Genomic DNA, 18,606 nt, shown 5'->3' on the forward strand with positions numbered 1-18,606 from the left:
CTCAACGGCATGTCTGTGCAGAGAGCGCACATTGAGGGGGATGCATTTCAGGGCTTCTTTGGTGCGGGGCCTCGGGTAGGGATGCAGAGGTTGTGTGGGTGCTATGGATGGTGAAGGAATGTCGGCAGGGTCGGCTGGAGAACTGGCAGTGAGTGGTGTTCGGCGTCGACAGCTGGCAGTTGTTGTTCCTTCCGGGATTAAGTGCGAGGAGGGCAGCTGGTTTGTAGTGGTGGAAGATCGGAGATCCAGGGTCACGGGCACTGGTTGTGGTCGGGTCGTGGACATGTGCAGACGGGCTTGCCCGTTTGAATTTGAATTTAAAAAAATTTATAAATCGCACTTATACCATGCGGTTTCTTGGCGCTAGTAGGAAGCTGAGATTTCCGGGGAGGGACATAGGATTTAGGATGGGAAGGCTTGGTGAAAGAGATGAGTTTTGAGCACGCGGCCGCAATTAAATACGGAAGAGGGGAGGGAATCGCAGCTGGGAGGTGGGTGCTGGAAATCGGCATGGGGGAAGGGCCGCGGAGGCAGCTGCGGCGGGAAGGGAAACAGGCTGAGAATAACAGGAAAAACAGATAACCAATAATAAAAATACAGGGGCAAAGACAAAAAAATACTGAAAAACAGGCACAGTTACAATACAGTAAACAAAGACAGAGAACGATAGAAAAAACGGGCACAATACAGCAGTGGAACAAGCAGAAGAGCAAGGCTCTCCCACTGGTCGACCAGGGATTAAGTGCAGGTAGGAGCCTGCGGGTGGAGGAGTGCCTCGAACCCCTACTTATACAGAGTACAGCACGGGCAGTGGCACTTGCCAGCGGAGGTGCAGGGGGAGAGAGCAGGTCCCTGTCCAGGAGGTCAGAGGTCTGCTAAACTGAAGAAGGCACTAGAAAAGGCATCTTTATTGAAATTTCTTGCGAAATGTTTATAATGCATATTTTCACCTCTGATGCGAGCCAAATTGGTCTCAGGGCAGTGCTGAGTAAAATGATCTGATTTAAATGTTTGTGTAGAGGGAACTCCATCGCACCTGCGATGAACTTCCCTCCCTGCCAACATTATGGTCTGCCTGCCTGATTTCGAATCAGGCGGACCTTAGGTTTAACAGCAGTGGAGACTACTCCGTCTTCCAGGCGCGGTTCGTCCATTGGGGCGTGGGGGCGTAGCCCCCCCCTGCCCGACGCCGCCCGCAGCTCCCTCATGACAATCATGTCAATGAATCAACATGACGTCAGACCGCCGGGCGGGCGTCATGTTGATTCATTGACATGATTGTACAGACGGCAACACAAGTACGCATGCGTGGGGACGGAGGGTGAATTTTTACCCGTGCCCACGCATGCGCACTTGTGTTTTGGCAGCGTTGCGCATGCCCATCAGGAGCCCTAATGGGCGTGCTGCGGGCGAGAGGGTACCTGTGCCCCTGGCGCCAGGATTGGCCAGGGGCGCTGTGAGCCTGTGACGTGTGCGGGACCAGCAGCAATGTAAGAGTGTGTGTTTTTCGGTGTTCCAGTAAACTAGCTTGCACAAATGACTTGAGATAGTTCAGTGTGTTAAAGCATCTGCTGCAGAAATGTGTGCATCTATTCCAGGTCACCCGTTTATTTCACGGCATGGGGTTTTAGAAATGTAAAAATTCTCAGAATTTCTTTTTTGATAGTTGCAACAACAGCCTTCAACAGATTTCATTTTATAAACATTTTCCAGAAAATGAATCAACAACTGTCACCACAAATATAATGTACTCTTTGAACTAAGGTTATAAAATTTCAAAATGTTAACAAACGGTAGAGGCGGAATAGTATGATATATGCATTTATTATTGCATGCATGTTGGTGTATGTTTGTATGTGAATTTGTATAGTACATACCTAGGGCTTACAGGATGGCAAATACATGGCGGTAGAAGGTTTCCAGCATAAAAAGGTAGGGGTGATGTAATATGTAAACTGGCACATCCTTCAACATCGATTATAAAGGCTTGTTAGAGTCCATAATTTATTTTTATATGGTCATAAAAATACATGAATAATGGATGGATGCAGGGTGGGTGCATTAATGATTGTTCGGTGGATGGGTGCATGGATGGATGCATGCATGATGGATGGATGCAGGGTGGGCGCATTAATGATTGTTCGGTGGATGGGTGGGTGGATGGGTGCATGGATGGATGCATGAATGATGGATGCAGGATGGATGGGTGGGTGGATGGGTGGATGCATGAATGAATGATGTATGGATGCAGGATGGGTGGATGGATGGATGGGTGGATGCATGCATGAATGATGTATGGATGTATCGATGGATGCATGGATGCATGCATGATGGGTGGATGCATGATGGATGGATGGGTGGATGGATGGATGGATGGATGCATGAATGATGTATGGATGGATGCATGCATGATGGGTGGATGCATGATGGATGGATGGGTGGATGTATGGATGGGTGGGTGCATGAATGAATGATGGATGGATGCAGGATGGTTGGGTGGATGGATGGGTGGATGCATGAATGATGTATGGATGTATGGATGGATGCATGGATGCATGCATGATGGGTGGATGCATGATGGATGGGTGGATGGGTGGGTGCATAAATGATGGATGGATGGGTGGATGGATGGATGGATGCATGAATGATGTATGGATGGATGCTTGCATGATGGGTGGATGCATGATGGATGGATGGGTGGGTGTATGAATGAATGATGTATAGATGCAGGATGGGTGGGTGGATGGATGGGTGGATGCAGGAATGATGTATAGATGATGCATGCATGATGGGTGGATGCATGATGGATGGATGGATGGATGGATGGGTGGGTGCATGAATGAATGATGTATGGATGCAGGATGGTTGGGTGGATGGATGGGTGGATGCATGAATGATGTATGGATGCATGCATGATGGGCGGATGCATGATGGATGGATGGGTGGATGCATGAATGAATGATGTATGCAGGGTGGGTGGGTGGATGGATGGATGGGTGGATGCATGGATGCATGCATGATGGGTGGATGCATGATGGATGGATGGGTGGGTGCATGAATGAATGATGTATGGATGCAGGATGGGTGGGTGGATGTATGGGTGGATGTATGAATGATGTATGGATGCATGCATGCATGATGGGTGGATGCATGATGGATGGATGGGTGGATGGATGGATGGATGGGTGGATGCATGAATGAATGATGTATGGATGCAGGATCGTTGGGTGGATGGATGGGTGGATGCATGAATGATGTATGGATGCATGCATGCATGATGGGCGGATGCATGATGGATGGATGGGTGGATGCATGAATGAATGATGTATGCAGAGTGGGTGGGTGGATGGATGGGTGGATGCATGGATGCATGCATGATGGGTGGATGCATGATGGGTGGATGGGTGGATGGGTGGATGGGTGGGTGCATGAATGAATGATGTATGGATGCAGGATGGGTGGGTGGATGTATGGGTATATGTATGAATGATGTATGGATACATGCATGCATGATGGGTGGATGCATGATGGATGGATGGGTGGATGCATGAATGAATGATGTATGTATGCAGGGTGGGTGGGTGGATAGATGGGTGGATGCATGAATGATGTATGGATGGATGCAAGGTGGTTCGGGCTCGCTCGCTGCGCTCGATCGCTGTGGTGCAATATGCAAATTAGTTTACGCCCCCACCACTTTCAAATGTCACCAGCCGCCCCTGCCGTCTTCACCATTTTAAAACCCCTCCGAAATCCCGATGGAGTTAGGGCTGTCAGAGGTTTGGCTGTATGTCTGTCCATTTATTTCAGATGGGTTGCCTATAGCCGATTTTCAATGCCAAACACCTGGAAAAATCTGGCAGTAAGGGGGCACTGAAAAGTGCTCAATGCCCCACTCGTCATAGGAGGAAACTCCCATGGCAAAAGGGGCACATACTTTTATTTTCGAAAACAAAATCCCACTTTGGGATTTGCTTTTTGTTAAATTAAAAAAAGTATTGCAAGTTTGCCCTACGGCTCGGTCAAACTTAATGCACTGACAGGAAACGCCGTGCCAATGCTACAAATATCCTCTGGGCCAGCGGACATTTCTAAATTTGGCAGGTGGGATCTCCGCTAGATTGATGGAGTAATATACTACGTTGCCCTGGTAGAGAAACATGCCACCCGCCAAGAATTAAATGGTGCTCAAAGTTCGCAAAGGGGAATATTACTATTGCTTTTGCTTCGCACAACCTCATAGGAGCAGAAACTGAATATTCTGTAATAAAGCACAATTTATTGGCTTGTGTTTATGCTGTGAACACATTTAAGAGCATTCTATAGGGCAAGGAATGATTAATTTGCACCAAATATAAATCATTAGTGAGAATATTGGAAGGGGAATGGATCTGCCAATATTTTTCCAAGGACTGTAAATTTAGCTTGTAAACTACAAGAGTGCCAGAGCAAGATGCACCACATTTAGGTATGTCCAAATGTATCACCAGATTATTTGCTTCAAGCACCGTGTGATGAAGTGGAGTGTGAAGATCAATGGGATGAAGAAGAGGATTTGATGGTAAATGTACATGTAAATGTGTGGTAGTTGTATAACGCACACATCACCCATGGGCATCTCGGCGCTTGTACGAATACCGCTGAGGAACCCTTCCTGGCCTTTCCCTGTGAAGTACCCACTCCTGGGCACCCCCAAGGTGAAGCCAGGCATCCTAGCGTTGTTGGGGCCATTGTGGAGATTAAGCAAGCTATTGCCCAGAGTTGCAGAGTGGGTCCCATGATTAGAATAGGCACCGAGGCGAGAATGATCAGGTCTGAGTAAGTTGAGCCCAGGACCGGCCAAGGCGGGAATTGAACCCTGGTCCCAGACTAGACCTGTGCATCAGGGTCTGCCGCTCTAACCATTGAGCCACACTTCTCCACCGAGCTTGGCTATCCGACCTTGGCTATCCGATAATCATTACATTATGGGTGCCATTTTTCAAAATGGATTTGAAGTTCATCTGCTGAGATGAATGAGTGACTCGTGAGAGAGTGCTTGATGCTCGTCTACAACCCTTCCTGAAAAGTAGGAAAACTCTCGGATAAGGTCGTGTTATGCAGTGATATATTTTCTTCCTTTATACTTTCTCTAATTGGTATGCACTCTATTTCCTCCAGACTATTATCAGAAGTGAACAAGCATTTGGAAAAGCCGACAGGTCGTATTTTTATGTGCCAACAAATGCAAACACAGGCATTCACACATGCTGTGAACATGCACTACCACTGTTTGCACCACTGCTGTTTATGATATTAAAACCTGCCCTAGCGGCTTAGCCAATGCTGCGGAAATATAGAAAAAACAACGTTTTATGAGAAGAATGCATGAATATTAGAGAAAATAGTTGACTCTGACAAACAGCATAATAGAGTTTATTTTTCATATTTAGAATCGCCCCTTATGCATTCAAATGGAAGCACTTCCTAGAAGACGGAAGGATACTTTGCCAACTGACAGCATGAGGTGAGAGTTGAACACCTCTGGGTAGAGCCAAGCCATGCCTTTTGTAAAGAATTTGTAAAAATATAATCGAGACATCTGCGTTGCCAAGCGAGAAATACAAAGGGAAGTTACTGTTACAGTGAAATGCAATTCTTAAAAAAAATTTGAATAGTCATTCACTTAATTTTGGGGTATTTTGTAATTCACGGACATCCTACTTTGGGGGTCACTTAGAGAATGTGAGAAGTTTTAAGAAATCTGGTAAAATGTGTGAAAGTGGGTTCCATATAAGACTCTTTTTGCATTTCAAGAAACGTCTTGCATTTCATGACTAATTGTACCAGAGTACAAACACAAAGCTAGTGCTAACTGTACATGCAACAATAGTCGTGGAAAAACATACAGAAACTATGCTTGCACCTTTATCTCTAAATTTGCAGTAGTGTTATGATTGTGATAAAGCTATTATTTGATTGTGGTGTGACAGCAAACAAATCAATATGTCTGCAAATGATTCCATTAGTGGGATGGTGATCAGAGGCAATGCATCATTCCAAATGCAAAAATCGCAAATTAAGAATTCGCAAAATTGCGATTACTTGCATTTAAGGAATCTCAAAGTGAGATTCCTTAAATGCAATGCATTAAAGTTTAAAAAATTGCGATTTCGCTAATAGGGCTCGCAAATTACCATGAAGTTGAACCTCATGGTAATTTGCAAAAACTTTGAAAAATGCACTAAAGTGCATTTTTCAAAGTTTCATGTTGCGTACACACATGCCCTAAGGGCATGTGTGTGCGCAGCATATGTGCACAGATCATTTTCAGGGGTGCAATAGGGTGTCCTTTGGACACCCCTGCACCCTTGAAATCGCATTCTTAATTTGCGATTCGCTAATTGCAATTCACAAATTGAGAATGTCTTCCCATTCATTCCTATGGGCCTCTAGGCCCATAGGAATGAATGGGGAGGTAGTCCTTAATTGCGACTCGCAATTTGCGAGTCGCAATTTTGGAATTTTAAGAAATCGCTATTTTTTTAGTGATTTCTTCATGCAGTGAATTTTGCTATTCCTTAATAGCGAATCGTTATTTTTCGCTTTTAGGGAATAGCAAAATGGGTTCTTGATGCATCTGGGGTATAGTCACTGAGAGAGCAATAAGGGGTAGTAAGGAGTTTGCAGAGTTCTAGGATGGGAAGTTTAGGGAGTAGTAAGGGATTTTAAGGGTTGAGGGCTGTGTAGCGTTAAGGAGTGATAATGGTTTTGATGGGTAGCATTAAGAGTTATTAACAAGTTTTTAAGGTCCACAGAAACGTAGCATTAAAGGGCAGTAAGATGTTTTAGGGTCCAGGGAAGGTTAGAGTTAAGGGCTAGTAGGAGGTTTTAAGGGTTCAGAAAAGGTAGCTTTCGGAGGTATTAAAGAATGTTTAGAGTTCATGGATGGGTAGCATTAAGGAGAAGTAAGGAGTTGTTAAGGTTCAGAGAACAGTGGCGTTGAGTGTTGTACTAAGGAATTTTTAGGGTTCAGGAAAGGGTAGCATTAGAGGCAGGCACGGCTGGTACAGGTAAGAGAGGCGGGGCGGGGGAGGGGAGGGGTGGGGGCAGAGGGGAGTTGACAGACAAGGGCATAGAGAAAATAAATAAATAAAACCGATCAGCTCTTCAAACGAAGAAATGTTGCGTGTGCAGAAGAAACTGAGGAAGAAGGCATGTCTGATGGAGGATTTCATGAAGCACAAATCAATTACATGGATCTTGCTGCAATTGGCACCATTACTGCTGATATGATTGAAATGATTTTCTCAACCAACCCAGAGCAGCAGTTGTCAGCCACGCAGAAATTTCGAAAACTCTTATCTAAAGAACCGAATCCTCCTATTGATGAAGTCATCGGCACTCCTGGGGTTGTGGCCAGATTTGTGGAATTCCTCAAGAGGATAGAAAACTGTACATTACAGTTCGAATCTGCCTGGGTACTGACAAATATTGCATCAGGAATTTCTCTGCAGACCCGCATCGTTATTCAACCAGGGGCTGTACCAGTTTTCATCGAGCTGCTCCGCTCAGAGTTTGAAGATGTCCAAGAACAGGCAGTCTGGGCTTTTGGTAACATTGCTGGAGACAGCACTGTGTGCAGAGACTATGTATTAGACTGCAACATCCTGCCATCTTTATTATAGTTGCTTTCAAAGCAGAATCGCCTCACAATGACCAGAAATGCAGTGTGGGCTCTATCGAACCTTTGCCGAGGGACAAACCCTCCTCCTGAGTTCCCGAAGGTCTCTCCCTCTCTTGATGTGCTATCCTGGCTCCTCTTTGTGAATGACACTGATGTTCTGGCAGATGCCTGATGGGCATTATCGTACTTGTCTGATGGACCAAATGACAAAATCCAGGCGGTGATTGACGCAGGACCCCTTGCCTGACCCCTACATGGCTGCCACTGTAGTCCCTTCCATGTTGTGCTCCTACTTTGAGATATTTAATTTGACATTCGCCTTTCCCCCATCCAGACATTAAATCTGTGAACTTACCAACAACCGTGGAAACCTAGTTTTCTGGCCGATGCCCGGTGGAGCTACCTGGTGGCTAAAGAGGAGATGGGCTGTGGACTTTCCCCCTTTGGACATCACCTACCCAACTGGACGTTGGGCAGATTTTTACCCTACCCCATTACCCCTCTAAGCTCCATTTATTTAGCCCTCTATGTTCTCTAAATGTTTTCCCATTGAGACCTAACTATTTGGCCAATGCCCGGTGGAGCTACCTGTTAGCTATAGAGGAGATGGGTTTTGGGAATTCCCCCTCGACTTCCTTTCGTCTCTCCTGTCGTCTCTTCCCACTTCCTCCCTCGATTTATATCTCTACTTCTCTCCTCTCTCAGTGTATTGAGACTGAACTATTTTGTCTGATGCCCAATGGAGCTACATGGTTTAGCTATAGATGAGATGGGCCGCGGATTCGCTCCTTGGTCGTCACCTACCCAGTTGACCTTTAGACAGATTTCATTTTGTCTCTCCTTGTTGTCTCCTCCCCATCCTCCCTTTCTCACCTTCCCTGTTCCCCACTCTCTACGCTCCATTTATTAAAAAGTTTTTTTTTAAAAATTTGATTGTTCTATTAGTAACAACCAGACCGTCTATTGAGGTTACCAAAATCAGATAGTTTTGGGATTTTGTATTGTGTAGAAATAAATTCTTTTTGAAAACACTGCAATATGTGAAGCATAATGAACGATATTATAATGTAACAATCCTTTTGGGTAATGTAGAAGAGAATCTTGTGGAGGTGTTGGAGAAAACTCTGTAACTTAGTTGTTTTTTTATCAGGAAAAAACCCTGTGACTTAGAGCTTTAATGTGAATTTCATTGTATAGTAATATGAACATTAGGTGAAGATAGAGAATAACACCATATTTACGCTCCCACTTAGATGTTTTAATTTGAAAGTATAGTCCTGAAGAAGGTGATGACTGAGGAAGGTGACGATCTTCATCTGAACACCAAAACGCCGCATCAACAGAACTTTTTTAACAATTTTGTATTTTATTGTGATTGATTTATTTTTATTATATGAAAATTGATATGTTTGTAATGATGTGTTATGTGCAATGAATTCATCATTTTAGCAAATAAAATAGATAACGAATAGACTCTAAATGTCCAGGTTTTTCCTGTTTTAATTGTTATTAATGTTGTTTTGAAATACAGAATAAATTCCTTTTTGGTAACCTACTTTAGACCGACTAAATAAAAAATAGAATGGTAAGTATCTCACATTAAGAACTGTAAGAGGCACTTAGCCTCATTTTGTACAAAAGCAGGGAAAGGGAGCTCTTTAATTTTTGTAGTATTATACACCCCTCCCTTTCCTAGTTGAAAAAGGGTACCTCCTTCTTGTTTTTAATCATTCCTTACAGAAAGCACACACTCTACCACTATGGAGCAAGAGTGCATACGTTGGAGTATAGCAGTCAAAAGGGTGCCAAGAGAGAAGAAAAAAGCACCACAAATGAGTAGATATGGTGCTGTTCTGCTTGTTTCCTTTCACGCAGCACAGCAGCTTTAGTTGCTGTGCTGTGTTGGGTTTCTTTTTAGTGAGTATAGGCCATGCTTTCTCATACAAAGCCCACAACAATGAAGACCGAGCTATCTTGTCAATCTCCTGAACATCTCCTGGCACTTTGTAAAGTAAGATCAAGGTTTTTTTTTATTTAAAATATTTATTCAGTACACAGTTGCCCATATTCAGAGTGTCCTGGTGCCAGTGTGTGACTGTAAGAAAAATGTCAGAAGGACACAAAAGGTGCTATTGGATGATCAGCAAATTCTTTAAACTGTTTTTCTTGTGAAAGTATTAAGCACAAATCTCTTTCTAAAGATCATCACATTCTTAAAACTAGCTTTATTGAGAAATCCTTCAGCTAAAATCTACTCAATCAATGCAAATATTTCTAAAGATTATCTTCCATTGTATGTCTGAGATGTTAAGTTTCCAAATCTTTACTCCAGCATCTTCCTTATTTATCAACAGTGCCATTATCCTAGTCTCAAAAACAGCGAAAGTAGACAGCATAATGTCTCTTGCCTTGTTTGCCAGATACCTACCTTGGACTGCTCTTGGGAAAACTGAATAAGGTGAAAAGCAAAATGCAAACCATTGTGGAAGATCTTCAGCCTTGGTAGGATCACCAGAGAAATAAAGGATTCCTGTATTCATGACACGAAGCTCAGTTGCTCTAGTTAAGGCATTCTGTAGTTTTGTGCTCTCATCAAACAGTTGTTGCAGTTCCTTGAATTGCTAGTTAATGGTTTGCTCCAGATTCTAGGATGTATTCATGGCACTTGGGGAACACTAAAGTCATTGGCATCACAACTGATACACAACAGTTGAGCCTCTTTGCTTCATTTTATTTGCCAGACGAAAAGGAGACTCCTTCATGGGGCCACAGGGCTGCTCTACAATTGTGAGTTTTATTTTTACAAAAGTCACAGAAGAAGAGAAAAGCCTCCTTGGCAAGTCAGGTGTGCATTGGGGTTGAATCAGAAACAGAAATGGAAGATAGAAAAAACCTCAGTAGACAATAGGCAGTTGACTGTCCTGAGGCATTGAATATGACCAGGCAAAGTTAGACGAGTAGAATCTGAAGTCGACTTTAACGAAAGAAATGAAGAAAGGACCAAAAAAACAACAAACGTGAAACGTATGTAATGAAAAAGTGTAACCGAAGTATTGTGACATGAAGTCCTTGCTGGTAAGTAGCCTCATATAGGAAAGAATTCAGGAAATTATGTCACATGAAATTAAATTGCCATCTTGGTTTCTGAGAGACTGCATTCATTGCATGGTCTGAGGGCCATCTTGGACTGGAAGGAATATGAGCACAGTCCCAGTCCTAGCATGATGAAGAAGTCAGCATAGAAGATAGTATAGCATTTAAAAAGTGCATGGTGTGAGAGGTACACCAGTCTCAAAGTAATGCTTGTGCCTGCATTTTTGCCAACCTTACAGCCAGCTAAGGCACCTATTCACTTGTGGTCTGACCGGCATGTGGTTTGATAAAATGAGAATATTCATGCTGCAGTGTGCTGCTTCATGTTTATCCCAATGAAGCAGGGATAGACAAAACTGGGTCACTCATCATAAGAGTTGGGTGAGTTAGATGAGTACTTGAATCAGCAGGTACCTTGCCTGGATCATGGGCCGTGATGGGGACCTCTGTCATGCAATGGCCCCTTCAGAGAAGCATACCATATGGTCCCCCTTGACCAACAAAACAGCCAGGCACAACAACGCCTTAACAATATTTTTAATTTCTAATCATTGCAATCATGTCAAACATCAATCTAGCTAGATTATTGTTGGACCTGGCTCTTTTTGCACGATTATCCCAACACATTTAACCTTCTTCCTTCTATTTTGTCTCACCTGTTTTTGTTGTGTTTAGGACTCTGGGCCTTTTACCACTGCTAACCAGAGTTAAAGTGCATATGATTTCTGTCTAAATTGTATTGGTGTTTGGTTTATCCATGATTGGCACAATTGATTTACTAGTAAGTCCCTAGTAAAGTGTACTGCACGTGCCCGGGGCCTGTGAATTAAATGCTACTAGTGGGCCTGCAGCACTGATCATGTCATCCACCATGAGTAGCCTTGCAAACGCGTCCAAGTCCTGCCACTGCAGTGTCTGTGAGTGCAGTTTTTAACTCACATTTCAAACTGGTGAGTGCACCCATCTGCCAGGACCAAACCTTCCCTTTTACTTCATGTAAGTCACCCCTAAGCTAGGTCCAAAGAAGCTCCAAGGGCAGGGTGCCATGTATTTAAAAGGTAAATATGTACTGATGTGTTTTAGATGTCATAATAATGAAATACTACTACTTTCAGTTTTCGCTATTGCAAGGACTATCTCTCCCATAGGGTAACATAGGGATTGCCTTGAAATATCTTTTAAGTGTAATTTCCCATTGGGAGCAGATGGAGATTTGGAGTTTGGGGTCTCTGAGCTTCCAATTTTTAAATTGCGAGTTTAAAAATGCCACTTTTAGAAAGTGGGCATTTTCTTGCTTAACCATTCTGTGCCTCTGCCTGTCTGTCGAATACACGTTGTCTGGGTTGGCTGACAGTTGGGGCTCTTGTGCATTCACTCTAGAAAGTCACACAAATGGAGCCGAGGTGTGCCTTGCATATCCTGATGGGACATCGCCAGGCTGATGGGCCTTCATGAACTAGAGTGGTGAGAGGAGATGGCTGTGCCTGTCCTCAAAAAAAGCTGTCTCCACCACCCTGTAGTGTGTCTGAAGCCAGGTCAGGGAAAGGCAGGGTCTTGAAATGAAATTAAATTAAAAGGGTTTTTGTAGAGCGCAGAAGCTACCCTGAGGCGTCCTAGCGCTATGGACAGATCGAATGTGGACCGGAAATAGCAAGGTCGAAAAATATTTGAAGAGGAAGGTTTTCAGCAGTTTGTGGAAAGAGAGCAGGCTGGGCTCTGCTCACAAGGGAAGGGGAAGTGAGTTCCACAGCTTGGCTGCATTGTAAGAAAAGGATCGGCCACCACATCTTGCTCTCTTGATCTTGGGAACAAGGGACAGATGTGATGAGGCTGATCGAAGCTGTCTTGAGGGCTGGTAGGGGGTGAGTAGTGATTGGCAGATGGACGGGCCAGTTTTCCGGAAAGTCCTGTGGGCAATGCACATGGCCTTAAACTGGATTTGTTCCTTGACTGGGAGCCAGTGGAGGTCTTTTAGTCCAGAGTTGATAGGGTGTCGTCAAGGAATTTGAAGGAGGGTTCAAGCAGCACAGTTTTGAATGATCTGAAGCCTGTGGATAGTGGATTGGGGGGCTCCCAGATACAGGGCATTCCCATAGTCTAGATGAGACAAAATGAGGCCCTGGACCATAATCTGTCTCGCCAGAGAAGGGAGCAGAGGGAGAATTTTGCGTAGTAGCCTGAGTAGTCCATAGCAGAAGGCAGATGGCACCACTGCTTGATGGTTGAAGCTAAGGGACTAGTCCAGCCAGATGACCAGGCTTTTTATTGTATTTTCCCAAGAGCATGAGCTCAGTTTTTTCCCTGTTCAATTTTAGGCAGGATCTAGTCATCCAGTTGTACACCTCCTCGAGACAGCCGCTCAGATTGGGTGATGAAGCGTTCGGCTGGTTGAGAGCCACCACTAGCTGAGTGTCGTTGGCATAGGTGACGATTTTTATGCCATAGGGACGGACTATCTCAGCTAGGGGGCTCATGTATATGTTATATAGTGTGGGGTTTAAGGAGGAGCCCTGAGGGACGCCGCATCTGAGCTGCAGGTCGGGGGAGATGAAGTCGCATTCACGACCTGGAAGGAGCGGTCCGCCAAAAAGGATTGGAACCAGGTGATAGCTGGTCCAGTGACACCTAGGTTGGAGAGTCAGTGAAGTAGAATGTTGTGGTTTATAGTGTCGAACTAAATACTTAGCTCGAGGAGAATAATTGCAGCGGAGCCTCCCTGGTTGAGAATAAGTCTGGCCTCCTCCGTTACTGCGAGAAGGGCAGTCTTGGTTCCATGCTTGGGGCGGAACCCTGTTTGAGAGGGATTGAGTAGGTAGTTTGTCTCCAGAAATTCGACCAGTGATGAATTAATGTGTTTTTCCAAGATCTTACTTAACCACGGTAGCAGGGAGATTGGCCTATAGTTACTGGGGTTGTCGTGATCGAGATTGGGTTTCTTTAGGATGGCCTTGACCATTGCGCACTTCCATGGGGGGTAACAATGCCAGAAGAGATGGAGGCATTGAGCAGGTAAGGATGACTGGTAGAATGTTCTCTATAGCCGGCAGCAGGGCTCGCGTGGGTGCTGGGTCAAGAGGGGAGCTGGATTTGACCTTGAGGAAGATGGAGTTTAGAGTGGTTAGATCCAGTGTAGGGAAAGAGACCAGAGTGACTGTGAGTTTTCTTTCAGGACTAGTGGGGGTAGTGCACTACAAAGACTTTACTTTGAAGCTTGCCTACTCCAAAGGCAGAAAGGGTTTTTGGACCTCTGACACCCCAAATCAGAACACTTCTGGACTGAGGACATTCTGCCAGGAAGAAGAGCTGCATTCTGTAAGACGGATTGCCACTTTGCCTGTTGCTTTCTTGTGCTGGCTTGCTGCTTCTGTCCTGGGAATGAAAGGACTGGACTTTCTACATCCTTCTTCCAAGGTTCTCCAAGGGTGCGTGTGTTTGCCTCCTGTTAAGAGGTCTCAGGACCAGTGGCGTAGAAATGAGGGGGTGGGCAGTCCGCCCCAGGTGGCACGAGTTTGGGATAGGCAGCCTCCCTCCCGCTCTTGCATGCCATCTCAGGGCAGTAAGCACAAGCACCCCTGCTCCTCAATGCATTTGCTGCGGAACGGCGAATGGAGAAAACTATCCAGCTCCTCCCCCACCCCACTCTTCAATGCTCATCAATGTGGCTGCCGCAGGGGAAGCAAATGCAGAGGTCCCCACAGGGGGCCAATGGGCTAGCTACACCACTGCTCAGGGCCATCAAATGCTTCACATGCCAGTGCCTGGGCACTTCTGCTGAAAGCCCTGACTTGCCAAGTGGTGTCAAATCCAGTTAGTGGCCCTTTGGAAGTGTCCCTGGTGATCTTAAGGAGAAAATCCAAGCATCGACACTCAGCACCTATTTTCTCGACACACCACTGCAAAAGATCGACGCATGCACCGAAGGTTGGTTCCCCCTAGACGCATTGACCATGGCTTTCACCGCACGCCCCGGGGTGTCATTGCAGGGCATCAGAAAAATCATCTCAGCGTGTTTCCCGAGCACTGTGTCACTGAAATCCGTGGCACCCACTCCAACCGAGCACCTGTTTCGCATCTGAGGAACCGATGCAGTGCCTGCTTAGCGGCTGTGAAATCGGTGCAGTGCCTGCTTTGCTGCTATTACAGTAACGCAGTGCATCTGGATTTTTAACAAGGTGTCCCTGGGTGCAGAATCTTCTTCAACACCACACCACAGTAAAAAACAGAGGGCGCATGTCTGGAAACATGCGTCATCACCTTCCCTGTCTAGCAGTAAGGAACTGACGCGTCACCTCCCCTGCCAGTGGGGAACTGATGGATCACTTCCCCTGTTTAGTAAGGAACCGAGGCTTCCCTTTGCTTTTTCGGTGCCTCACCTCTCCTGAGTCTTGCACTGTCTTTGATTTTTGACGCATGTAAGGTGCTTTGTGCTAAAACTAACTCATCCATTGATTTCTATGGACTAAACATGCTTAGGGCCAGATGTAGGAAGGCAAATACCGGTCGGTAACGGCCGATTTCGGCCGTTACCGACTGGTATTTGAAGATGGAGATGTAGGGGCATGTTAAAATACAGATTCAGTAATTTTACCGAATCTGTAATTTTACCGATTCCGTAAAATACCGAATCGGTAAAATTACCGATTCTGTATTTTGACATTGTTATGGCTGTCTTTTTGCTAGCTCTTTGGAGAAGGAGAATGATGGAGAGTGACTCCAGCCTATCACCCCCATAGCATAGGGATTAGGCTGATAGACAGGGACCCTGTCTTACATATATAAGGGCATTTTCGTATTATTTTCCTTAGAGTAAGGCTTATGAATTTAAGTTAGGGGATAGATATATAAATATTAGTCATGATTCGCTCATTTGCTAACATGCTGAGCTGTTTTTCATGGAGCTATGCATATTATGGGCTCCGTAGGCCTTAAACGAGACAGACTCCATTTTGCTTTCTGCCCGGTAGCTTGAGAAGGCCTTCTAGGTCAAGTGTAATGTTTTAGTTTCAAGCTGTTGTTCGCTTGGAGAGAACCGGTTCAGGCTGACCCTTATCGAAGGAATGTATTTTTCTCCACTCCGAAGACACAACTTCAGGTCGGCCGGCTGGGAAAGTGTCCTTGGTACGGGGAGGTACAAGAATTTGGTGGGCGGCAGGTTACTGGCCGTGAATTTCCATGAAGGAACGGGCTTTGATATTGGCGAAGGTGTTAGTCAGTTTGTCAGTTAGTCCGTAGGCGGCATCTAGCCGTTAGCATCTCTGCCATTATTCATTTTCATGGTGGACGAATCGCCATCTTTGAAGTCGGAGAAAGATTTAAGACCGAAACTCTCTGAGAAAGACTGAACGAGAAGTAGCGCGGAGCGCACTGATACAGAGAGAGAGAGAGACGGTAGCTAATAATCAGCAAGGTTCCGGTGTCCTGAGGGGAAGCAGACGAGGTTGAGCCTAGCGGTGCAGACGTGTACTTGTGACGGCTGAGGGTGACTGCAAGGCGAGCCAGGATACAGAGACGAGAAGGGAACCTAGATGACTGCCGAGTCCAGACTTCCCACTAACAAGGTGATATCTGTCTACCTTAACTAGGATGTGCACTCTAATCTTTACCTTTTTCTTGCTAAAGTTATGCGGCATAGTAATGTGATTTGTGTTTATTGTTAATAAATACCGTAATTCATATAGAATTATCGTGTACCTGGTGCTTATGTTCAATCTTGGTAAACCGCACTTCTAGTCAGGAACTGTTTGGGTGAACGGATGAGAAATCCCGATCAGGTAAATAGTGACCGAATAAAGAGGGAGTGAGTGGACCTTTGATGCCACGAGCAGGGAGTACACTATTCAATTTGGAACTATATTCAAAGTTATTATTATAGTCTTATCCCGAGTAGAACATTGAGATATTATCCCGATAATGATTCATAGGAATGTGGTCGTCGTTGATATGCGGCGTTAGTGAGAACGTTGGGGGGGAGACCAACGTGTATACCCACTGGATTGTGGCTTGAATAAGTGAGAACGCCAGGGAGGATACTGGCGTGTAGTTTCGCAGGATTGCGAACAGTTTGGAAAAAGGGAGCATTGGGTTCTGCAGGCCCATGTGTAGACGCACCGGATTGTGTGTCAGATCTGCCCTAGGGTAGAACGGTCTGGGTCGGGGTGGCCGCGAGACCAATTGTTGTGAATAAGATATTGTAGAAAATCTATGTATATTCCCCATCCTTAGGTGCGATTTGTATATATATCTGTATATCCATCCATTGTGAATACGATCTGAGGAGGGAAGGTGAGTACGTTTTGGCTGGGTCATCGGGGCCCCTGGGGGCTGATCCCATCTAAACAGAAAATCCAGCCATTACATCTGGCGTCACAAACTGTTTACGAAGCCTGTGTGCATTGTATTGTATTAATCTTGTTGGTTTGCGCTCGGCTGGTACGTATAAAATTTTGTTTATAATTGTGTATATAATTTTTTGTTCTGTCATTATGTTTGCGAAAAAATCATCGTCGGTTTTTAAATTACCGATTCAGATTCCCGGCTGGGAATGTACCCCTTACGAGGCTTTGGCCCGTGAGTGGGCCGATTCTACTGGTTTGAGTGAAAATTGGTCTTCATGCTTGGAGCAGGCGGAGCCTGCCGATGTTGTGTCGTGCTTACAGAAAGCGCCAGTAGTGAAGGGTGATGAGCTTCCTATTTTAGGACGCAGAGGGTGGATTGTTCTTAATGCATACAGGATATTGCATGAGAGGTTAGTTCAGCTACAGAAACAGTTTAAAGACATGGAAGGTCAGTGTGTTGAGTTGCAAAATGCGCATACTTTGTTGCGTTGTCAAAATAAATTGCTTGCCGACAAACTTGAAACATATCAGACCATTGCCGAAAGGGCTGCGGTCCGTATTGCACGATATAAGTATAAACATCGGCGTGGACGTGTGTCTTCACGCAAAGTGCGTATGGTTGTAGCAAAAGCTGGAATGGATTGGAACCCCGATGAGTGGGACGGTAATATCTGGGATTCTCATACTTCTGACTCCTCGGCAGAGGAGGGTGACAAGCGCGAGTCTTCTCGCTCCGGACGTGATTGTAAATCTGCTTCATGTATTGATTCAACTCCAGATTGTGACCGCGCTCGTTCTTCCCGTGTGGATGACGTAGCTTGCCCTGATTGTACTGTTAAATCTAAGATGCGGGCTTCCTCGGAAGCTCTTCCCGCAGTTTCTGCTCACCCGATTTTTCGACGAAAATTACAACAGGCCCCTGGTAACCCGGGTGGTATAGCTCTTGATTGTATTGAAGACTTTACTCAGCAGGAGGTTAGTGACATTTTACAACGATTTCGACAACGGCCTGGTGAGGCCTTGCTTACCTGGATGGTGCGTCTTTATGAGCTTGGCGCTGCCGGTATTATGCTCGATGCTGTTGATTGCTTACGATTTTGCTCTTTGAGTTCTGATTCTACGATTCAGGATCATTTTCGGAATTACAATGGTGCTGGTCAAATTTCTTTGCTCCAGCTTGCGTCTGACGGCTGTAATCATAAATATCCAACTGAATCTGATTGGCCTACTGATGAAAAACCGTGGTATACTCTGCGCGATGCGTCGCAACGTTTAAAAGAGGAAGTCATGAAAACGTGTATCTTCCTTAGTACTGCTGACAAGTTATTGGATGGTCTTTTAACATCTTCTGTGCGTAATCGCATTATCCGTTCTTCTCCTGTTGCTTACAAGCAGGTTATGATGACATTATTGATTAACCAAACTGGCAATCCTTTATCTGTTGTGCTTGAGTCTGTTTGTCAGCTTGGTGAGCTGGGTGAATGGTTTAAACCTGAAAGACAATCTCGACCT

At 45.1% G+C, this 18,606-nt stretch overlaps 1 protein-coding gene and 1 pseudogene across 1 annotated transcript in view; one reads left to right on the top strand and one right to left on the bottom strand.

Moving 5' to 3' along the window:
- LOC147689136 (uncharacterized) overlaps positions 1-18,606 on the bottom strand; it is a 270,996-nt gene that overhangs the window by 15,711 nt on the left and 236,679 nt on the right. The gene's annotated exons all lie outside the window — the stretch shown is intronic.
- Positions 7,147-7,913, top strand: LOC147689137 (importin subunit alpha-5 pseudogene; annotated as a pseudogene).

The sequence above is a fragment of the Lissotriton vulgaris genome, chromosome 10 (genome assembly GCF_964263255.1).
Source record: "Lissotriton vulgaris chromosome 10, aLisVul1.2, whole genome shotgun sequence".
In the NCBI taxonomy this organism is placed as follows: Eukaryota; Metazoa; Chordata; class Amphibia; order Caudata; family Salamandridae; genus Lissotriton; species Lissotriton vulgaris.